Here is a 25,556-nt window from a genome sequence, read left to right on the forward strand (position 1 = left end):
ATCCCAGTCTCGATTCGTGCCAACCCAACAGACACTTTCGGAGATACCTGTAGTGCACCTTTATAGCCACCCAGTTACGTTGTGACGTTTGGTACACCCAAAGCATTCCTACGGTATCCGGGAGTTGCACAATCTCATGGTCTAAGGAAATGATACTTGACATTAGAAAAGCTCTGAGCAAACGAACTACACGATCTTGTGCTAGGCTTAGGATTGGGTCTTGTCCATCACATCATTCTCCTAATGATGTGATCCCGTTATCAACGACATCCAATGTCCATGGTCAGGAAACCGTAACCATCTATTGATCAACGAGCTAGTCAACTAGAGGCTTACTAGGGACATGGTGTTGTCTATGTATCCACACATGTATCTGAGTTTCCTATCAATACAATTCTAGCATTGATAATAAACGATTATCATGAACAAGGAAATATAATAATAACCTATTTATTATTGCCTCTAGGGCATATTTCCAACATTCTCCCACTTGCACTAGAGTCAATAATCTAGTTCACATCGCATGTGATTAACACTCATAGGTCACATCACCATGTGACCAACATCAAAGAGTTCACTAGAGTCAACAATTTAGTTCACATCACTATGTGATTAACACTCAATGTGTTCTGGTTTGATCATGTTATGCTTGTGAGAGAGGTTATTAGTCAACGGGTCTGAACCTTTCAGATCCGTGTGTGCTTTACGAATATCTATGTCATCTTGTGGATGCTACCACGCCCTATTTGGAGCCATTTCAAATAATTGCTCTACTATACGAATCCGGTTTACTACTCATAGTCATCCGGATTAGTGTCAAAGTTCACATCGACGTAACTCTTTACGACGAACTCCTTTTCACCTCCATAATCGAGAAAATTCCTTAGTCCACTAGATACTAAGGATAAGTTCGACCGCTGTCATGTGATCCATTCCCGGATCACTATTGTACCCCTTGACCAACTCATGGCAAGGCACACTTCATGTGCGGCACACAGCATAGCATACTGTAGAGCCTACGTCTAAAGCATAGGGGACGACCTTCGTCCTTTCTCTCTCTTCTGCTGTGGTCAGGTCTTGAGTCTTACTCAATACTCACACCTTGTAACTCAGCCAAGAACTCCTTCTTTGCTGATCTATTTTGAACTCTTTCAAAATCATTTCAAGGTGTGCGTTCTTTGAAAGTATCATCAGGCGTCTTGATCTATCTCTATAGATCTTGATGCCCAATATGTAAGCAGCTTTATCCAGGTCTTCCTTTGAAAAACTCCTTTCAAACAACCCTTTATGCTCTCCAGAAATTTTACATCATTTCGGATCAACAATATGTCATTCACATATACTTATCAGAAATGTTGTGGCGCTCCCACTCACTTTATTGTAAATACAAGTTTCTAACAAACTTTGTATAAACCCAAAAACTTTGATCACTCCATCAAAGCGTATATTCTGACTCCGAGATGCTTGCTCTAATCCATGGAAGGATCGCTGGAGCTAGCATACCTTTTAGCATCCTTAGGATCGACAAAAACCTTTCTGATTGTATCACATACAACCTTTCCTTACGAAAACTGGTAAGGAAACTTGTTTTGACATCCATCTGCCAGATTTCATAAATGCAGCTAATGCTAACATGATTCCGACGGACTTAAGCATCGCTACGGATGAGAAAATCTCATCGTAGTCAACTCCTTGAACTTGTGGAAATACTCTTTGCCACAAATCGAGCTTCATAGACAGTAACATCACCGTCCACGTCCGTCTTCTTCTCAAAGATCCATTTATCTCGGATTTCATGGCTTCTAACCATTTGTCGGAATATGGGCCGACCATCGCTTCTCCATAGCTCGTAGGTTCATTGTTGTCTAACAACATGACTTTCAAGACAGGATCACGTACCACTCTGAAGTAGCACGCATCCTCGTCGTCCTACGAGGTTTAGTAGTGACTTGATCCGAAGTTTCATGATCACTATCATAAGCTTCCACTTCAATTGGTGTAGGTGCCACAGGAACAACTTCATGTGCCCTGCTACACACTAGTTGTAGTGACGGTTCAATAACCTTATCAAGTCTCCACCATCCTCCCACTCAATTCTTTCGAGAGAAACTTTTCCTCGAGAAAGGACCTATTTCTAGAAGCAATTACTTTTGCTTCCAGATCTGAAATAGGAGGTATACCCAATTGTTTTTGGGTATTCTATGAAGACGCATTTATCCGCTTTGGGTTCGAGCTTATCAGCCTGAAACTTTTTCACATAAGCATCGCAGCCCCAAACTTTTAAGAAACGACAACTTAGGTTTCTCTAAACGATGTTGTCTCAACGGAATTGCGTGGTGCCCCCTTTTAAAGTGAATGCGGTTGTCTCTAATGCCTAGCCCATAAACGATAGTGGTAATTCGATAAGAGACATCATGGTATGCACCATATCCAATAGGGTGCAGTTATGATGTTCGGACACACCATCACACTATGGTGTTCCAGGCGGTATTAATTGTGGAACACTTTCCACAATGTCTTAATTGTGTGCCAAACTCGTAACTCAGATACTCATCTCTATGATCATATCACAGACATCTTATCCTCTTGTCACGACGATCTTCAACTTCACTCTGAAATTACTTAACCTTTCAATAATTCAGACTTGTGTTTCATCAAGTAAATACACTATGCATCTACTCAAATCATCTGTGAAGTAAGAACATAACGATATCCACTGCATGCCTCAGCACTCATTGGACTGCATACATCAAAATGTATTACTTCCAATAAGTTGCTCTCTTGTTCCATCTTACTGAAAACGAGGCCTTTCAGTCATCTTGCCCATGTGGTATGATTTGCATGTCTCAGGTGATTCAAAATCAAGTGAGTCCAAACGATCCATCTACATGGAGTTTCTTCATGCATATATACCAATACACATGGTTCGCATGTCTCAATCTTTTCAAAAACGACTGAGTCCAAAAATCCATCTACATGGAGCTTCTTCATGTGTTCTATACCAATATGACTCAAACGGCAGTGCCACAAGTATGTGGTACTATCATTACTATTTTATATCTTTTGGCACGAACATGTGTATCACTGCGATCGAGATTCATTTTATGTGCAAGACCATTGAAGGTATTATTCAAATAAACAGAGTAACCATTATTCTCCTTAAATGAATAACCGTATTGCGATAAACATAATCCAATCATGCTCAACGCAAACACCAAATCTCGATGGTAGAGGGAGCATGCGATGCTTGATCACATCAACCTTGGAAACACTTCCAACACATATCGTCATCTCACCTTTAGCTAGTCTCCGTTTATTCCGCAGCTTTTATTTCGAGTTACTAACACTTAGCAACCGAACCGGCATCTAATTCCCTGGTGCTGCTAGGAGTACTAGTAAAGTACACATTCATATAATGTATATCCAATATACTTATGTCGACCTTGCCTGCCTTCTCATCTACCAAGTATCTAGGGTAGTCCTGCTTCAGTGACCGTTCCCCTCATTACAGAAGCACTTAGTCTCGGGTTTGGGTTCAACCTTGGGATTCATCACTGGAGCAGCAAACGACTTGCTGTTTCATGAAGTATCCCTTTTGCCCTTGCCCTTCTTAAACTAGTGGTTTTACTAACCATCAACAATTGATGCTCCTTCTTGATTTCTACTCTCGCAGTGTCAAACATCGCGAATAACTCAAGGATCATCATAACTATCCCTGATATGTTATAGTTCATCACGAAGCTCTACTAGCTTGGTGGCAGTGACTATGGAGAACTATCACTATCTCATCTGGGAGATTAACTCCCACTCGATTCAAGCGATTGTGGTACTCAGACAATCTGAGCACATGCTCAACGATTGAGCTTTTCTCCCTTAGTTTGCAGGCTTAAGAAACTTGTCAGAGGTCTCATACCTCTTGACGTGGGCCCTAGTCTGAAATCCCAATTTCAGTCTTCGGAACATCTCATATGTTCTGCGACGTTTCACAAACGTCTTTGGTGCCACAATTCTAAACCATTAGAACTATCACGTAGTCATCAAAACGTGTATGTCAGATGTTTCGCAACATCTACAGACGACGCTGAGGTTCAGCACACCGAGTGGTGCATTAAGGACATAAGCCTTCTGTGCAGCAGTGAGGACAATCCTCAGTTCACGGACCCAGTCCGCATAATTGCTACTACCAACTTTCAACTAAATTTTCTCTAGGAACATATCTTAAACAGTAGAACTAAAGCGCAAGCTATGACATAATTTGCAAAGACCTTTTGAGTATGTTCATAATAATGAAGTTCATCTGATTATAGAACTCCCACTCAGATAGACATCCCTCTAGTCATCTAAGTGATACATGATCCGAGTCAAACTAGGCCGTGTCCGATCATCACGTGAGACGGACTAGTCATCATCGGTGAACATCTCCATGTTGATCGCATCTACTATACGACTCATGTTCGACCTTTCGATCTCTTGTGTTCCGAGGCCATGTCTGTACATGCTAGGCTCGTCAGGTCAACCTAAGTGTTTTGCATGTGTTCCGAGGCCATGTCTGTACATGCTAGGCTCGTCAACACCCGTTGTATTCGAACGTTAGAATCTATCACACCCGATCATCACGTGGTGCTTCGAAACAACGAACCTTCGCAACGGTGCACAGTTAGGGGGAACACTTTCTTGAAATTTTAGTGAGGGATCATCTTAGTTATGCTACCTTCGTTCTAAGCAAATAAGATGCATAACATGATAAACATCACATGCAATCAAATAGTGACATGATATGGCCAATATCATTTTGCTCCTTTGATCTCCATCTTCGGGGCACAACGATCATCTTTGTCACCGGCATGACACCATGATCTCCATCATTGTGTCTTCATGAAGTTGTCACGCCAACGATTACTTCTACTTCTATGGCTAACGCACTTAGCAATAAAGTAAAGTAATTTACATGGCGTTATTCAATGACACGCAGGTCATACAAAAAATAAAGGCAACTCCTATGGCTCCTGCCGGTTGTCATATTCATCGACATGCAAGTCGTGATTCCTATTACAAGAATATGATCAATCTCATACATCACATATATCATTCATCACATCTTTTGGCCATATCACATCACATAGCACATGCTGCAAAAACAAGTTAGACGTCCTCTAATTGTTGTTGCAGGTTTTTACGTGGCTTGTATAGGTTTCTAGCAAGAACGTTTCTTACCTACGTAAAACCACAACGTGATATGCCAATTTCTATTTACCCTTCATAAGGACCCTTTTCCTCGAATCCGTTCCAACTAAAGTGGGAGAGACAGACACCCGCTAGCCACCTTATGCAACTAATGCATGTCAGTCGGTGGAACCTGTCCCACGTAAGCGTACGTGTAAGGTCGGTCCGGGCCGCTTCATCCCACAATGCCGCCGAAACAAGATAAGACTAGTAGCGGCAAGAAGAATTGGCAACATCTACGCCCACAACTACTTTGTGTTCTACTCGTGCATAGAAACTACGCATAGACCTAGCTCATGATGCCACTGTTGGGGAACGTAGCAGAAATTCAAAATTTTCTACGCATCACCAAGATCAATCTATGGAGTACTCTAGCAATGAGGGGAAGGGGAGTGGATCTACATACCCTTGTAGATCGCGATGCGGAAGCGTTGCAAGAACGCGGATGAAGGAGTCGTACTCGTAGCGATTCAGATCACGGTTGATTCCGATCTAAGCACCGAAGAACGGTGCCTCCGCGTTCAACACACGTGCAGCCCAGTGACGTCTCCCACGCCTTGATCCAGCAAGGTGAGAGGGAGAGGTTGGGGAAGACTGCATCCAGCAGCAGCACGACGGCATGGTGGTGATGGAGGAGCGTGGCAATCCCGCAGGGCTTCGCCAAGCACCGCGGGAGAGGAGGAGGAGGGAGAGGGGTAGGGCTGCGCCGAAAGAGAGACGTTCTCGTGTCTTGGGCAGCCCCTAACCTCAACTATATATAGGGGGGGAGGGGGCTGCGCCCCCTCTAGGGTTTCCACCCCAAGGGCTGGCGGCCAGCCCTAGATCCCATCAAGGGGGGCGGCCAAGGGGAGGAGAGGGGGGGCGCCCCACTAGATGGGCCCTAAGGCCCATCTGGACCTAGGGTTTGCCCCCTCCCACTCTCCCATGCGCCTTGGGCCTTGGTGGGGGGGGGGCGCACCAGCCCACCTGGGGCTGGTCCCCTCCCACACTTGGCCCACGCAGCCTTCTGGGGCTGGTGGCCCCACTTGGTGGACCCCCGGGACCCTCCCGGTGGTCCCGGTACATTAGCGATAACACCCGAAACTTTTCCGGTGACCAAAACAGGACTTCCCATATATAAATCTTTACCTCCGGACCATTCCGGAACTCCTCGTGACGTCCGGGATCTCATCCGGGACTCCGAACAACATTCGGTAACCACGTATATCTATTCCCTATAACCGTAGCGTCATCGAACCTTAAGTGTGTAGACCCTACGGGTTCGGGAACCATGCAGACATGACCGAGACGTTCTCCGGTCAATAACCAACAGCGGGATCTGGATACCCATGTTGGATCCCACATGTTCCACGATGATCTCATCGGATGAACCACGATGTCGGGGATTCAATCAATCCCGTATACAATTCCCTTTGTCTATCGATATGTTACTTGCCCGAGATTCGATCGTCGGTATCCCTATACCTTGTTCAATCTCGTTACCGGCAAGTCTCTTTACTCGTTCCGTAACTCACATCATCCCGTGATCAACTCCTTGGTCACATTGTGCACATTATGATGATGTCCTACTGAGTGGGCCCAGAGATACCTCTCCATTTACACGGAGTGACAAATCCCAGTCTCGATTCGTGCCAACCCAACAGACACTTTCGGAGATACCTGTAGTGCACCTTTATAGCCACCCAGTTACGTTGTGATGTTTGGTACACCCAAAGCATTCCTACGGTATCCGGGAGTTGCACAATCTCATGGTCTAAGGAAATGATACTTGACATTAGAAAAGCTCTGAGCAAACGAACTACACGATCTTGTGCTAGGCTTAGGATTGGGTCTTGTCCATCACATCATTCTCCTAATGATGTGATCCCGTTATCAACGACATCCAATGTCCATGGTCAGGAAACCGTAACCATCTATTGATCAACGAGCTAGTCAACTAGAGGCTTACTAGGGACATGGTGTTGTCTATGTATCCACACATGTATCTGAGTTTCCTATCAATACAATTCTAGCATGGATAATAAACGATTATCATGAACAAGGAAATATAATAATAACCTATTTATTATTGCCTCTAGGGCATATTTCCAACAGCAAGGTGTTAGATTGAGCACGGCTCAATGCCCGACCACGGCAGAAGATAGAGAAAAGATGAGTGTCGTCCCCTATGCCTCGGCCATAGGGTCTATTATGTATGCCATGCTGTGTACCAGACCTGATGTAAACCTTGCCGTAAGTTTGGTAGGAAGGTACCAAAGTAATCCCGGCATGGAACACTGGACAGCGGTCAAGAATATCCTGAAGTACCTGAAAAGGACTAAGGATATGTTTCTCGTTTATGGAGGTGACGAAGAGCTCGTCGTAAAGGGTTATGTCGATGCTAGCTTCGACACAGATCTGGATGACTCTAAGTCACAAACCGGATACGTGTATATTTTGAATGGTGGGGCAGTCAGCTGGTGCAGTTGCAAGCAAAGCGTCGTGGCGGGATCTACATGTGAAGCGTAGTACATGGCAGCCTCGGAGGCAGCACATGACGCAATCTGGATGAAGGAGTTCATTGCCGACCTAGGAGTTATTCCCAATGGATCTGGGCCGATGACTCTCTTCTGTGACAACACTGGAGCTATTGCCCTTGCCAAGGAGCCCAGGTTTCACAAGAAGACCAGGCACATCAAGCGTCGCTTCAACTCCATTCGTGAAAATGTTCAAAATGGAGACATAGATATTTGTAAAGTGCATACGGATTTGAATGTCGTAGATCCGTTGACTAAACCTCTTCCACGAGCGAAACATGATCAACACCAGAACTCTATGGGTGTATGATTCATCACAATGTAACTAGATTATTGAATCTAGTGCACGTGGGAGACTGTTGGAAATATGCCCTAGAGGCAATAATAAAATGGTTATTATTATATTTCCTTGTTCATGATAATTGTCTATTGTTCATGCTATAATTGTGTTATCCGGAAATCGTAATACATGTGTGAACACATAGACCATAACATGTCCCCAGTGAGCCTCTAGTTAACTAGCTCGTTGATCAATAGATGGTTACGGTTTCCTGACCATGGACATTGGATGTCATTGATAACGGGATCACATCATTAGGAGAATGATGTGATGGACAAGACCCAATCCTAAGCATAGCACTAGATCGTGTAGTTCGTTTGCTAAAGCTTTTCTAATGTCAAGTTTCATTTCCTTAGACCATGAGATCGTGCAACTCCCGAATACCGTAGGAATGCTTTGGGTGTGCCAAACGTCACAACGAAACTGGGTGGCCATAAAGGTACACTACAGGTATCTCCGAAAGTGTCTGTTGGGTTGGCACAGATCGAGACTGGGATTTGTCACTCCGTATGACGGAGAGGTATCTCTGGGCCCACTCGGTAATGCATCATCATAATGAGCTCAATGTGCCCAAGTGGCTGGTCACGTGATCATGCATTACGGTACGAGTAAAGTGACTTGTCGATAACGAGATTGAACGAGGTATTGGGATACCGACGATCGAATCTCGGGCAAGTAACGTACCGATTGACAAAGGGAATTGTATACGGGATTACTTGAATCCTCGACATCGTGGTTCATCCGATGAGATCATCGAGGAGCATGTGGGAGCCAACATGGGTATCCAGATCCCGCTGTTGGTTATTGACCGGAGAGTCGTCTCGGTCATGTCTGCGTGTCTCCCGAACCCGTAGGGTCTACAAACTTAAGGTTCGGTGACGCTAGGGTTGTAGAGATATTAGTATGCGGTAACCCGAAAGTTGTTCGGAGTCCCGGATGAGATCCCGGACATCACGAGGAGTTCCGGAATGGTCCGGAGGTAAAGATTTGTATATAGGAAGTCCAGTTTCGGCCACCGGGAAAGTTTCGGGGGTCACCGGTATTGTACCGGAACCACCGGAAGGGTCCCGGGGTCCATCGGGTGGGGCCACCTATCCCGGAGGGCCCCATGGGCTGAAGTGGGAAGGGAACCAGCCGTTGGTGGGCTGGTGCGCCCCCCATGGGCCTCCCCCTGCGCCTAGGGTTGGAAACCCTGGGGGTGGGGGGCGCCCCACCTACTTGGGGGGCAAGTCCCCCCTTTGGCCGCCGCCCCCCCTTGAGATTAGATCTCTAGGGGCCGGCGCCCCCCCAGGGCCCCTATATAAAGGGGGGGAGGGAGGGCTGCGCACCCCAAGCCCCTGGCGCCTCCCTCTCCCTCCCATAACACCTCTCCCTCTCGCTGAGCTTGGCGAAGCCCTGCCGAGATCCCCGCTGCTTCCACCACCACGCCGTCGTGCTGCTGGATCTCCATCAACCTCTCCTTCCCCTTGCTGGATCAAGAAGGAGGAGACGTCTCTCCCAACCGTACGTGTGTTGAACGCGGAGGTGCCGTCCGTTCGGCGCTAGGATCATCGGTGATTTTGATCACCACGAGTACGACTCCATCAACCCCGTTCTCTTGAACGCTTCCGCTCGCGATCTACAAGGGTATGTAGATGCACTCCTCTCTCTCGTTGCTAGATGACTCCATAGATTGATCTTGGTGATGCGTAGAAAATTTTAAATTTCTGCTACGATCCCCAACATTGGATAGTAAGAATAATGACTTTGCTATTAGAGTTGCAACTAGAGGGGGTAAAGTGACTCAGGAACCTTTGTATCCTGAGGGCCACCCTAAGAGAATTGAGCAGGATTCTCAGAGAAATAATATAGATGCACCCATTTCTTCTAAGAGGAAGAAAAAGAAAAATGATAGGACTTTGCATGCTTCTAGTGAACCTGTTGCTGACACACTTGAGAATCCCAATGATATTTCTATTTCTGATGCTGAAACACAATCTGGTAATGAACATGAACCTAGTGACAATGCTAATGATGATGTTCATGTTGATGCTCAACCTAGCAATGACAATGATGTAGAAATTGAACCTGCTGTTGATCTTGATAACCCACGATCAAAGAATCAACGTTATGATAAGAGAGACTTTGTTGCTAGGAAGCACGGTAAAGAAAGAGAGCCATGGGTTCAGAAACCCATGCCTTTTCCTCCCAAACCATCCAAGAAAAAGGATGATGAGGATTTTGAGCACTTTGCTGAAATGATTAGACCTATCTTCTTGCGTATGCGTTTGACTAATATGCTCAAAATGAATCCTTATGCTAAGTATATGAAAGATATTGTTACAAATAAAAGAAAGATACCGGAAGCTGAAATTTCCACCATGCTTGCTAATTATACTTTTAAGGGTGGAATACCAAAGAAACTTGGAGATCCAGGAGTACCAACTATACCGTGCTCCATTAAAAGAAACTATGTTAGAACTGCTTTATGTGATCTTGGAGCCGGTGTTAGTGTTATGCCTCTCTTTATATCGTAGACTTGATTTGAATAAGTTGACACCTGTTGAAATATCTTTGCAAATGGCTGATAAATCAACTGCTATACCTGTTGGTATTTGTGAGGATGTGCCAGTTGTGGTTGCAAACGTTACTATTTTAACGGACTTTGTTATTCTTGATATTCCCGAGGACGATAGTATGTCTATTATTGTTGGAAGACCCTTTTTGAATACTGCAGGGGCTGTTATTGATTGCAACAAAGGCAATGTCACTTTTCATGTTAATGGTAATGAGCATAAGCTACACTTTCCGAGGAAACAACCTCAAGTCCACAGTACAAACTCTATTGGAAAAAATTCCATCGATTATTTTTGGAGGTTTTGAATTTCCTCTTCCTATTGTCAAAAAGAGATATGATATTATTATTATTGGGGACGTGCATATCCCCGTTGAGGTAACCTAGTGTTATTTGAAATTTCTCCGGTTTCATGCAATTCGGAATGAGTTTGTTAACAAGACCTGATCAACCTTGTCAGTGGATTCCTTTTGATGAGCATGAGATGGATGAAGTTAGAAAGCACAACCTTCTGTACCTCCTTTTACTTTCTGTTATTTAGTTGAAATAAAGCAAAAATAGTATTTTCTGTCAGTTTTCTGAGTTATCCGTGCAATAAAAAAATACCCCGAAAATAAAAGTTCTCCAAATGCCCCGAAATTGAAATATGATTTTCTCTGGAATATTTGAGAATATCTGGCACTGAGAACACGGCAGGGGGAGCAAGCACCTAGCCACGAGGGTCCAGGGTGCGCCCCCTGCCTCGTGGGCCCATGGTGGCTCCCCTCCACTTATTCCAACCACCACACACTCCTTCTTCCTCCCAAAAGAATCACCAACCAGCTCAAGCATGAGTTCTTGCTCATCTTGCTGCCATTTTCGATCTCCTTGCTCAAAGCACCTCTCACAAAACTGCTTTGGGGGATTGATCTTTGGTGTGTGACTCCTCCAATGGTCCAATTAGTTTTTGTTCTAGTGCTTTATTCATTGCATATTTTTGCTGCTTAGGTGACCCTGTTCTTTAGCTTGCATGTCAAATTTATATGGTTCCAAGTAGTTCTAATGCATGATATAGTATCTAGGCACTTGTAGGAGTAGTTGCTATCAATTTTGTTGAGTTTGGTTCACTTTTATTTTGAGTTACTAAAATTTTCAGAAATTTTTCAGAGGAAGAAATATGTTTAGGAAAATGTACCAAGGTGGTCCTTCAAGGAAACAAGGGCCCAGGCCCGCAATACGCGATGCGGACGACGAACCACCGAGGGAAGCTCAAGTGCGGGCTTGTGAATGGCCTTCAGAGGACTTTATGGATCGAGCAGGAATCATGGAAGAATTTAACGCATATGTGCATAACGCTGATCTTGTGAGCTTCGAGGCAGATAAGTGCCGTCAGTACCACTATCTCACTGATTCCTTTGTGAGAAGGTTTGAATTTTCATCTTGACGCAATTCTCAAACTGTCCTGAAATTCTTATACTATGGATTTAGAGGATTTTAATACTGCTTGCAAACTTCCACAATGGGGTAGCACTAGTGAGCCTCGCAAATCTGAGTTTAGAGATTTTCTTGCTAGTATAATTGTGGGGGAATCTAGAGATATAACACAAGCTACCATATGGAGCATTCATTTTCCTGCTATACATTATTTCGCTCTCTTCATAGGTAGGTGCATCAATGGTAAGGATGAAGCATGTCACATGTGTGTCCCTGATCTCAGTGTTCTCAAGAGTGCTGTGTTAGGAGATAAACATTATAATTTGGGAGCCATTGTTGCACGTAGGTTGCATAATAATAGAATTAATGGAGATTTCTTTGGCAGAATTTATGCAACCCGTCTAGCTAATTTTCTTGGAATACCTATTCGTGATTATGATATGGAATTGCCTCCTTCTTATCTAGATTTTAGTGCCATGGTTCACCATCAGTTTGTTGAGAGGAATGAACCGCCTCTCCAGTACCGACTAATCTTTGACAGGCGTCATGCCGTCAATATTATCCTCCCTGCTCCTACTCTCTTTGACTTTCAGGCAAAGGGGAGATATGTCATAACCAGGGAGGAGGCAAATGAGTACGAGAGGAGGACGAGGGCAGCTCGCCTCCAAGTTGCATCCCACGAAGCAATAGCCGCTGCATCTCAGTATGACCCTAGTTACAACTTCGGATATCCGCCAGGCCAGCCGTGGTAGTAGACCAACTTAGGCCAAAAGCCTAAGCTTGGGGGAGTACGTATTTGTCACCGACATTATATTCATGTTCACACACTCATGCTAGTTGTCGGTGCTCATACTTTCTCACTGTAATATCCATGCTAGTTTATTTTCCTTTTTATGTTTTCTTCTTGTGTGTTTGAAAAACCTTAAGAAAAACCAAAAAAAATTGTTGTAGCTTTTAGCTAGTTTAGTTTCTTGCTTGTAGTAGTATTAATTAAAAGAAAACACAAAAAGATTTCCTGTTCTTATTTTGCTTGTTGGGAGCTTTCCCGTGTAAATAGTTTTATTTATTTTCTTCTCTTTTCTTTGGGGTCGTGGGGAGAAGACCATTATGAAAATGTTGGAGTGGCTCTTGTATACATTATTGTTGATTTAACCAAGAGCCCATATTGCCTTGTCTTCTCCTGTTTATTGAATGCTTGCAGATTCCAGCTTAGTCCAATGCATGTGCACTATTATTATTATACACATCGTTCGGTCGTGCAACTGAAAGGCAATTATGACGATATATGATGGACTGATTGAGATGAGAAAAGCTGGTATGAACTCGACCTCTCTTATTTTTGTAAATATGATTAGTTTATCGTTCCTGATTCAGCCTATTATGAATAAACATGTTTGCAATGACAATTAGAGATTATAGTTTCTTATGCCATGCTTAATTAGCTAGGAGTTTATAATGGTTTACCTTGCGTGCCAACATGCTATTAAAATGTTTGTTATGTGGTATGATAGGGTGGTATCCTCCTTTGAATGATTTAAGTGACTTGACTTGGCACATGTTCACACATGTAGTTGAAACAAAATTCAACATAGCCTTCACGATATTTATGTTCATGGTGTATTATATCCTACTCATGCTTGCACTCAATGTTCATTAATTTTAATGCATGTTCATGACTGTTGTCGCTCTCTAGTTGATCGCTTCCCAGTCTTTTGCTAGCCTTCACTTGTACTAAGCGGGAATATTGCCTGTGCATCCATTTCCTTAAACCCCAAAGTTATTCCATATGAGTCCACTATACCTTCCTATATGCGGTATCTACCTGCCGTTCCAAGTAAATTTGTATGTGCCAAACTCCAAACCTTCAAATGAAATTCTGTTTTGTATGCTCGAATAGCTCATGTATCAACTAGGGTTGTCTGTATCTTACATGCTAGGCGGGTTATTCTCAAGAGGAGTGGACTCCGCTCCTCACTCACGAGAAAATGGCTGGTCACCGGGATGCCCAGTCCCATGCTTTATGCAAATCAAATCAAAATAATTGCAAACAAAACTTACCCAGGATTGTTGTTAGTTGGAGGCACCCGTTGTTTCGGACAAGCCATGGATTGATGTTTGTTGTGGAGGGGGAGTATAAACTTTACCACTCTGTTTGGGAACCGCCTATAATGTGTGTAGCATGGAAGATATCGCCATCTCTCAGTTGTTATGTTGACAATGAAAGTATGCCGCTCAAAATATTATTTATCTCTATTTCAAAATCAAGCTCTAGCACCTCTAAAAATCCCTACTTCCCTCTGCGAAGGGCCTATCCATTTACTTTTATGTTGAGTCATCACCCTCTTATTAAAAAGCACCAGCTGGAGAGCACCGCTGTCATTTGCATCCATTACTATTAGTTTATATCGGGTATGATTATGACTGGATCTCTTTTACCATGAATTACAATGTCTAGTCAGTCCTTAATCTTTAAAGGTGCTCTGCATTTATGTTTTGCAGTCTCAGAAAGGGCTAGCGAGATACCATCTTGTTATATCATATCATGATTGTTTTGAGAAAGTGTTGTCATCCAAGATTTATTATTATTACTCGCTAGTTGATTATGTCATTGACATGAGTAAACATGAGACCTAAGTGTTATTGTGAATATGGTTAGTTCATAATCTTTGCTGAAAACTTGAATGTTGGCTTTACATATTTACAACAACAAGAGCAAACAGAGTTTGTAAAAGTTTTTCTTTATCACTTTCAGTTTATCAACTGAATTGCTTGAGGACAAGCAAAGGTTTAAGCTTGGGGGAGTTGATACGTCTCCAACGTATCTACTTTTCAAACATTTTTGCCCTTGTTTTGGACTCTAACTTGCATGATTTGAATGGAACTAACCCGGACTGACGTTGTTTTCAGCAGAATTGCCATGGTGTTATCTTTGTGCAGAAACAAAAGTTCTCGGAATGACCTGAAACTTCACGGAGATTATTTTTGGAAATAATAAAAAATACTGGCGAAAGAATCAAGGCCAGGAGGCCCACACCCTGTCCACAAGCGTGGGAGGCGCGCCTGCCCCCCTGGGCGCGCCCCCTGCCTCATGGGCCCCTTGGTGCTCCACCGACCTCAACTCCAACTCTATATATTCGTGTTCGGGGAGAAAAAAATCAGAGAGAAGGATTCATCGCGTTTTACGATACGGAGCCGCCGCCAAGCCCTAATCTCTCTCGAGAGGGCTGATCTGGAGTCCTTTCGGGGCTCCGGAGAGGGGAATCCGTCGCCATCGTCATCATCAACCATCCTCCATCACCAATTTCATGATGCTCACCGCCGTGCGTGAGTAATTTCATCGTAGGCTTGCTGGACGGTGATGGATTGGATGAGATTTATCATGTAATCGAGTTAGTTTTGTTAGGGTTTGATCCCTAGTATGCACTATGTCCTGAGATTGATGTTGCTATGACTTTGCTATGCTTAATGTTTTTCACTAGGGCCCAAGTGCCATGATTTCAGATCTGAACCTATTATGTTTTCATGAATATATGTGAGTTCTTGATCCTATCTTGCAAATCTATAGTCACCTACTATGTGTTATGATCCGGCAACCCCGAAGTGACAATAATCGGGACCACTCCCGGTGATGACCATAGTTTGAGGAGTTCATGTATTCACTATGTGTTAATGCTTTGGTCCGGTACTCTATTAAAAGGAGGCCTTAATATCCCTTAGTTTCCAATAGGACCCCGCTGCCACGGGAGGGTAGGACAAAAGATGCCATGCAAGTTCTTTTCCATAAGCACGTATGACTATATTCGGAATACATGCCTACATTACATTGATGAATTGGAGCTAATTCTGTGTCACCCTATGTTATAACTGTTGCATGAATAATCGCATCCGGCGTAATTCTCCATCACCGATCCAATGCCTACGAGCTTTTCCCATATTGTTCTTCGCTTAGTTACTTTACCGTTGCCACTGTTACAATCACTACAATATTGCTACTGTTACCTTTGCCACTGTTACCGTTACTTCCATACTACTTTGCTACTAAACACTTTGCTGCAGATATTAAGTTATCCAGGCATGATTGAATTGACAACTCAGCTGCTAATACTTGAGAATATTCTTTGGCTCCCCTTGTGTCGAATCAATAAATTTGGGTTGAATACTCTACCCTCGAAAACTGTTGCGATCCCCTATACTTGTGGGTTATCACCCCCCGGGGAGTGTATGGGCCTTATTGGGCCTTAGTGGGAGAGAGGAGGAGGCGGCCTAGGAGTGGGCGCGCTCCCCCAAGCCCAATCCGAATTGGGAGGGGCCGGCCCCCCTTTCCTTCCTCCCTCTCTCCTCCTTCCTTCCTCTCCTACTCCTACTTGGAAGGGGGAATCCTACTCCCGGTGGGAGTAGGACTCCCCTAGGGCGCTCCATAGAGAGGGTCGGCCCTTCCCATCCTCCACTCCTTTATATACGAGGGAGGGGGGCACCCCATAGACACAAAAGTTGATCATTGTCTTAACCGTGTGTGGTGCCCCCCTCCACCATAATCCACCTCAGTCATATCGTCGTTGTGCTTAGGTGAAGCCCTGCGCCGGTAGCTTCATCATCACTGTCATCACGCTGTCGTGCTGATGAAGCTCTCCCTCGACACTCAGCTGGATCGAGAGTTCGTGGGACGTCACCGAGCCGAACGTGTGCAAATCGCGGAGGTGCCGTACTTTCCGTACTAGGATCGGTCGGATCGTGAAGACGTTCGACTACATCAACCACGTTGTCATAACGCTTCCTCTTACTGTCTACGAGGGTACGTGGACTACACTCTCCCCTCTCGTTGCTATGCATCACCATGATAGATCTTGCATGTGCATAGGAAAATTTTGAATTTACTGCATTCCCCAACAGTGGCATCCGAGCCAGGTCTATGCGTAGATGTTATATGCACGAGTAGAACACAAAGAATTGTGGGCGATAATAGTCATACTGCTTACCAGGATGTCATACTTTGATTCGGCGGTATTGTTGGATCAAGCAGCTCAGACCGACATTACGCGTACGCTTACGCGAGACTGGTTCTACCGACGTGCTTCGCACACAGGTGGCTAGTGGGTGTCAGTTTCTCCAACTTTAGTTGAATCGAGTGTGACTACGCCCGGTCCTTGTTGAAGGTTAAAACAACACAGTTGACGAAAAATCGTTGTGGTTTTTGATGTGTAGGTTAGAATGGTTCTTGCTCAGCCCGTAGCAGCCACTTAAAACTTGCAACAACAAAGTAGAGGACGTCTAACTTGTATTTGCAGGGCATGTTGTGATGTGATATGGTCAAGATATGATGCTAAATTATATTGTATGAGATGATCATGTTTTGTAACAGAGTTATCGGCAACTGGCAGGAGCCATATGGTTGTCGCTTTATTGTATGAAATGCAATCGCCATGTAATTGCTTTACTTTATCACTAAGCGGTAGCGATAGTCATAGTAGCAATAGTTGGCGAAACGACAACGATGCTTCGATGGAGATCAAGGTGTCAAGCCCGTGACGATGGTGATCATGAAGGTGCTTTGGAGATGGAGATCAAAGGCACAAGATGATGATGGCCATATCATATCACTTATATTGATTGCATGTGATGTTTATCCTTTATGCATCTTATTTTGCTTAGTTCAGCGGTAGCATTATAAGATGATCCCTCACTAAATTTCAAGGTATAAGTGTTCTCCCTGAGTATGCACCATTGCTACAGTTCGTCGTGCCGAGACACCACGTGATGATCGGGTGTGATAAGCTCTACGTTCACATACAATGGGTGCAAGCCAGTTTTGCACATGCAGAATACTCAGGTTAAAATTGACGAGCCTAGCATATGCAGATATGGCCTCGGAACACTGAGACCGAAAGGTCGAACGTGAATCATATAGTAGATATGATCAACATAGTGATGTTCACCATTCAAAACCACTCCATCTCATGTGATTATCGGACATGGTTTAGTTGATATGGATCATGTGATCACTTAGATGATTAGAGGGATGTCTATCTAAATGGGAGTTCTTAAGTAATATGATTAATTGAACTTTAATTTATCATGAACTTAGTACCTGATACTATTTTGCATGTCTATGTTGTTGTAGATAGATGGCTCGTGCTGTTGTTCCGTTGAATTTTAATGCGTTCCTAGAGAAAGCTAAGTTGAAAGATGATGGTAGCAACTACACGGACTGGGACCGTAACTTGAGGATTATCCTCATTGCTGCACAGAAGAATTACGTCCTGGAAGCACCGCTAGGTGACAAACCCGCTGCAGGAGCAACGCCAGATGTTATGAACGTCTGGCAGAGCAAAGCTGATGACTACTCGATAGTTCTGTGTGCCATGCTTTACGGCTTAGAACCGGGACTTCAACGACGTTTTGAACGTCATGGAGCATATGAGATGTTCCAGGAGTTGAAGTTAATATTTCAAGAAAATGCCCGGATTGAGAGATATGAAGTCTCCAATAAGTTCTACAGCTGCAAAATGGAGGAGAATAGTTCTGTCAGTGAACATATACTCAGAATGTCTGGGTACTACAACCACTTGACTCAACTGGGAGTTAATCTTCCTGATGATAGTGTCATTGACGGAGTTCTTCAATCACTGCCACCAAGCTACAAGAGCTTCATGATGAACTATAATATGCAAGGGATTTATAAGACAATTCCTGAGCTCTTCGCAATGCTAACGGCTGCGGAGGTAGAAATCAAGAAGGAGCATCAAGTGTTGATGGTCAACAAGACCACCAGCTTCAAGAAAAAGGGTAAAGGGAAGAAGGGGAACTTCAAGAAGAACAATAAGCAAGTTGCTGCTCAAGTGAAGAAGCCCAAGTCTGGACCTAAGCCTGAGACTGAGTGCTTCTACTGCAAAGGGACTGGTCACTGGAAGCGGAACTGCCCCAAGTATTTGGCGGAGAAGAAGGATGGCAAAGTGAAAGGTATATTTGATATACATGTTATTGATGTGTACCTTACTAATGCTCGCAGTAGTGCCTGGGTATTTGATACTGGTTCTGTTGCCAATATGTGCAACTCAAAATAGGGGCTACGGATTAAGCGAAGGTTGGCTAAGGACGAGGTGATGATGCGCGTGGAAAATGGTTCCAAAGTCGATCTGATCGCTGTCGGCACGCTACCTCTACATCTACCTTCGGGATTAGTTTTAGACCTAAATAACTGTTATTTGGTGCCAGCGTTGAGCATGAACATTATATCTGGATCTTGTTTGATGCGAGACAGTTACTCATTTAAATCAGAGAATAATGGTTGTTCTATTTATATGAGTAATATCTTTTATGGTCACGCACCCTTGATGAGTGGTCTATTTTTATGAAATCTTGATAGTAGTGATACACATGTTCATAGTATTGAAACCAAAAGATATAAATTTAATAATGATAGTGCAACTTAATTGTGGCACTGCCATTTAGGTCATATTGGTGTAAAGCGCATGAAGAAACTCCATGCCGATGGGCTTTTGGAATCACTTGATTATGAATCACTTGATGCTTGCGAACCATGCCTCATGGGCAAGATGACTAAGACTCCGTTCTCTGGAACAATGGAGCGAGCAACAGACTTGTTGGAAATAATACATACTGATGTATGCGGTCCAATGAATGTTGATGCTCGCGGCGGGTATCGTTATTTTCTTACCTTCACAGATGATTTGAGCAGATATGGGTATATCTACTTGATGAAACATAAGTTTGAAATATTTGAAAAGTTCAAAGAATTTCAGAGTGAAGTGGAAAATCATCGTAACAAGAAAATAGAGTTTCTACGATCTGATCGTGGAGGAGAATATTTGAGTTACGAGTTTGGTCTTCATTTGAAACAATGCGGAATAGTTTCGCAACTCACACCACCTGGAACACCACAGCGTAATGGTGTGTCCGAATGTCGTAATCGTACTTTACTAGATATGGTGCGATCTATGATGTCTCTCACTGATTTACCGCTATCGTTTTGGGGTTATGCTTTAGAGACAGCTGCATTCACGTTAAATAAAGCACCATCTAAATCCGTTGAGACGACACCTTATGAACTGTGGTTTGGCAAGAAACCCAAGTTGTCGTTTCTTAAAGTTTGGGGCTGCAATGCTTATGTGAAAAAGCTTCAACCTGATAAGCTTGAACCCAAATCGGAAAAATGTGTCTTCATAGGATACCCAAAGGAGACTGTTGGGTACACCTTCTATCACAGATCCGAAGGCAAGATATTCGTTGCTAAGAATGGATCCTTTCTAGAGAAGGAGTTTCTCTCGAAAGAAGTGAGTGGGAGGAAAGTAGAACTTGATGAGGTAACAGTACCTGCTCCCTTATTGGAAAGTAGTTCATCACAGAAATCAGTTCCAGTGATTCCTACACCAATAAGTGAGGAAGCTAATGATGATGATCATGAAACTTCTGATCAAGTTACTACTGAACCTCGTAGGTCAACCAGAGTAAGATCCAAACCAGAGTGGTACGGTAATCCTGTTCTGGAAGTCATGTTACTTGACCATGACGAACCTACGAACTATGAGGAAGCGATGATGAGCCCAGATTCCACAAAATGGCTTGAGGCAATGAAATCTTAGATGGGATCCATGTATGAGAACAAAGTATGGACTTTGGTTGACCTGCCCGATGATCTGCAAGCCATAGACAATAAATGGATCTTCAAGAAGAAGACTGACGCAGACGGTAATGTTACTGTCTACAAAGCTCGACTTGTTGCGAAAGGTTTTCGACAAGTTCAAGGAGTTGACTATGATGAGACCTTCTCACCCGTAGAGATGCTTAAGTCCGTCCGAATCATGTTAGCAATTGCCGCATTTTATGATTATGTAATTTGGCAAATGGATGTCAAAACTGCATTCCTTAATGCATATCTTAAAGAAGAGTTGTATATGATCCAACCAGAAGATTTTGTCGATCCAAAAGGTGCTAACAAAGTGTGCAAGCTCCAGCGATCCATTTATGGACTGGTGGAAGCCTCTCGGAGTTGGAATATACGCTTTGATAGTGTGATCAAAGCATATGGATTTATACAGACTTTTGGAGAAGCCTGTATTTACAAGAAAGTGAGTGGGAGCTCTGTAGCATTTCTGATATTATATGTGGATGACATATTGTTGATCGGAAATGATACTGAATTTCTGAATAGCATAAAAGGATACTTGAATAAGAATTTTTCAATGAAAGACCTCGGTGAAGCTGCTTATATATTGGGCATCAAGATCTATAGAGATAGATCAAGGCGCTAAATTGGACTTTCACAAAGCACATACCTTGACAAAGTTTTGAAGAAGTTCAAAATGGATCAAGCAAAGAAAGGGTTCTTGCCTGTGTTACAAGGTGTGAAGTTGATTTAGACTCAATGCCCGACCACTGCAGAAGATAGAGAGAAAATGAAAGTCATTCCCTAAGCTTCAGCCATAGGTTCTATCATGTATGCAATGTTGTGTACCAGACCTGATGTGTGCCTTGCTATTAGTTTAGCAGGAAGGTACCAAAGTAATCCAGGAGTGGATCACTGGACAGCGGTCAAGAATATCCTGAAATACCTGAAAAGGACTAAGGATATGTTTCTCGTTTATGGAGGTGACAAAGAGCTCGTCGTAAATGGTTACGTTGATGCAAGCTTTGAGACTGATCCGGATGACTCTAAGTCACAAACCGGATACGTATTTTTATTGAATGGTGGGGCTGTCAATTGGTGCAGTTCCAAGCAGAGCGTCGTGGCGGGATCTACGTGTGAAGCGGAGTACATAGCTGCTTCGGAAGCAGCGAATGAAGGAGTCTGGATGAAGGAGTTCATATCCGATCTAGGTGTCATACCTAGTGCATCGGATCCAATGAATCCAGATTTCACAAGAGAACCAAGCACATCAAGAGACGCTTCAATTCCATCCGCGATCAAGTCAAGGAGGGAGACATAGAGATTTGCAAGATACATACGGATCTGAATGTTGCAGACCCGTTGACTAAGCCTCTCTCACGAGCAAAACATGATCAGCACCAAGACTCCATGGGTGTTAGAATCATTACAATGTAATCTAGATTATTGACACTAGTGCAAGTGGTAGACTGAAGGAAATATGCCCTAGAGGCAATAATAAAGTTGTTATTTATATTTCCTTATATCATGATAAATGTTTATTATTCATGCTAGAATTGTATTAACCGGAAACTTAGTACATGTGTGAATACATAGACAAACAGAGTGCCACTAGTATGCCTCTACTTGACTAGCTTGTTAATCAAAGATGGTTAAGTTTCCTAGCCATGGACAAAGAGTTGTCATTTGATAAACGAGATCACATCATTAGAGAATGATGTGATTGACTTGACCCATCCGTTAGCTTAGCACGATGATCGTTTAGTTTGTTGCTATTGCTTTCTTCATAACTTATACATGTTACTATGACTATGAGATTATGCAACTCCCGAATACCGGAGGAACACTTAGTGTGCTATCAAACGTCACAACGTAACTGGGTGATTATAAAGATGCTCTACAGGTGTCTCCGATGGTGTTTGTTGAGTTGGCATAGATCAAGATTAGGATTTGTCACTCCAGGTATCGGAGAGGTATCTCTGGGCCCTCTCGGTAATGCACATCACTATAAGCCTTGCAAGCATTGTGACTAATGAGTTAGTTGCGGAATGATGCATTATGGAACGAGTAAAGAGACTTGCCAGTAATGAGATTGAACTAGGTATTGAGATACCGACGATCGAATCTCGGGCAAGTAACATACCGATGACAAAGGGAACAATGTATGTTGTTATGCGGTTTGACCGATAAAGATTTTCGTAGAATATGTAGGAACCAATATGAGCATCCAGGTTCCACTATTGGTTATTGATCGGAGATGAGTCTCGGTCATGTCTACATAGTTCTCGAACCCGTAGGGTCCGCACGCTTAACGTTCGGTGACGATCGGTATTATGAGTTTATGTGTTTTGATGTACCGAAGGTAGTTCGGAGTCCCGGATATGATCACGGACATGACGAGGAGTCTCAAAATGGTCGAGACATAAAGATCGATATATTGGAGGACTATGTTTGGACATCGGAATGGTTCCGGGTGAGTTCGGGCATTTACCGGAGTACCGGGGGGTTACCGGAACCCCCCGGGGAGTGTATGGGCCTTATTGGGCCTTAGTGGGAGAGAGGAGGAGGCGGCCTAGGAGGGGGGCGCGCCCCCCCAAGCCCAATTCGAATTGGGAGGGGGGGCAGCCCCCCTTTCCTTCCTCCCTCTCTCCTCCTTCCTTCCTCTCCAACTCCTACTTGGAAGGGGGGAATCCTACTCCCGGTGGGAGTAGGACTCCCCTAGGGCGCTCCATAGAGAGGGCCGGCCCTTCCCCTCCTCCACTCCTATATTTACGGGGGAGGGGGCACCCCAAAGACACACAAGTTGATCATTGTCTTAACCGTGTGCGGTGCCCCCCTCCACCATAATCCACCTCGGTCATATCGTCGTAGTGCTTAGGCGAAGCCCTGCGCCGGTAGCTTCATCATCACCGTCATCACGCCATCGTGCTGACGAAGCTCTCCCTCGACACTCAGCTGGATCGAGAGTTCGTGGGACGTCACCGAGCCGAACGTGTGCAGATCGCGGAGGTGCCGTACTTTCGGTACTAGGATCGGTTGGATCGTGAAGACGTTCGACTACATCAACCGCGTTGTCATAACGCTTCCGCTTACGGTCTACGAGGGTACGTGGACTACACTCTCCCCTCTCGTTGCTATGCATCACCATGATAGATCTTGCGTGTGCATAGGAAAATTTTGACTTTACTGTGTTCCCCAATAATAAGACCAAAACTATATTCCTTAGCAAGGAAAAGGAAAGAAAAATCCCATAACGATCAATAAACTACAGCAACAACCATATCTGTACCAATTATCTATTGACACCACCAGGACAACGGGAAAAGTTTTTGAATGACAATGGCTTCAGGAATGGAGTGATGCTCAAGCATCACCGTCACCGGATCCAACAACCAAAGGCCCGGTTCTAGGTTTTTGCCCCGAAGAACAAGTCCGAGCATATCCAAGCAATGCCTTCAACAAGGTAATGACGCAAAAACATCACCATTGCCAGGTCTAACAAACTCGGGTCATACCTAGGGTTTTCACCCCGGAGCTCGAGATCGGGCACTCGAGAAGCACCAAATCGAATTCAATCATGTGTTGTCGCTACCAATTTTCCGTGATCCCAACAACTACATGCGCTAGGCTAGAACTCCCACCGCCCTACTACAGAACCTTACCCTCTGCGTCAAGCCGCTGCCCATAGACTGCATCTCACAATCAAAGGAAAACTAGCTAGAGCGAGAGCCGTCAAAACCAACAGTGGAGCCTTTGGCTCCCTCCCACATATGTGCCGCCAGTAGTAGCCACTGGATGTGAAGAGATGACCCCAGCGAAGACTTCGATGTCCACCGCAATCCGCAGCTCGAGTGGCCTACCGTTGTCGCCAAGGTCAGATCTGAAGGAGAAATCCTTCCAAATCAAACGGTGACAAAACCGTTCACTGATTTGATCGGACGTGACCACAAGCCAGAAAGGAAGCGACCAACCCCAATCCTAACAAGTAGTTGCCACTAAGAGAGCCGCATGTGCCCGACGTGGTGGTCTGGAGGGAGCAGCAGAGGACCGGTGGCGGCGAGAAAAGGAAGGGCTGACGGGAGGTGGTGGCAGCGGCTTAGGGTTGCTCCTCGAGCCGCCAAGGGAGACGATGCGGTGACTGTTTTGCATGGCCTGCTTCGCTTGTTCTCTAGCTAGGAACACCCAAAAAAAGGTACTAGTAGTAATTGGCTTGGATTCCTGATTAATTGAATACATGGTAACCTTTACGAACTGAGCCGAGTTCTAATGCATCAAATGTATCCATTGCTTTGTAGCACTACTTTAGGGCCAGTTCTTTTGCTGGCTTCTAGAATAAGCTGCCCCCTACCCAGCTTATTCTAGAAGCCCAACCAAATTTATTTTTTGAGAAGCCTACTATTTAAGACTTAACTATTAGGCTTCTAAAAAATATTTTTTGTTGGGCTTCTAGAATAAGCTGGGTAGGGGCAGCTTATTCTAGAAGCTCAAAAAAGCCACTAAAAGAATTGGCCCTTAACAAGCTTACCGTACATATTATTTTGCCATGCCAATTTTTTGTTGTAATTTGTGTTAATTGAGCTGTGTTTTATTTTTGTCTTTTGAAACTTGAATGTGCACGGGTGAAGTTTGGCTTGAGAAAGTTGGGGGAGGTATTTCATGGTGTGAAGATACGTGGAATTGTGCCTTACCATTACTATGTTTCCCTAAAAAAAACTGCGATCATGCCACACTTGCAGTAAAAATTCCCCAAAAATCACAACCAATTCTAGAACATGGCCGTCCATCTTTGTCTGCAAAAAAAGCAGACTAGCTTGTCTTGCGCTGATTCACGTCACATGGGTTGCGCTAGCAAGAGTCCTTGGGATACAAAATACAACCATAATAATT

Source organism: Triticum aestivum, chromosome 7D, assembly GCF_018294505.1.
Source record: "Triticum aestivum cultivar Chinese Spring chromosome 7D, IWGSC CS RefSeq v2.1, whole genome shotgun sequence".
Classification (NCBI taxonomy): domain Eukaryota; kingdom Viridiplantae; phylum Streptophyta; class Magnoliopsida; order Poales; family Poaceae; genus Triticum; species Triticum aestivum.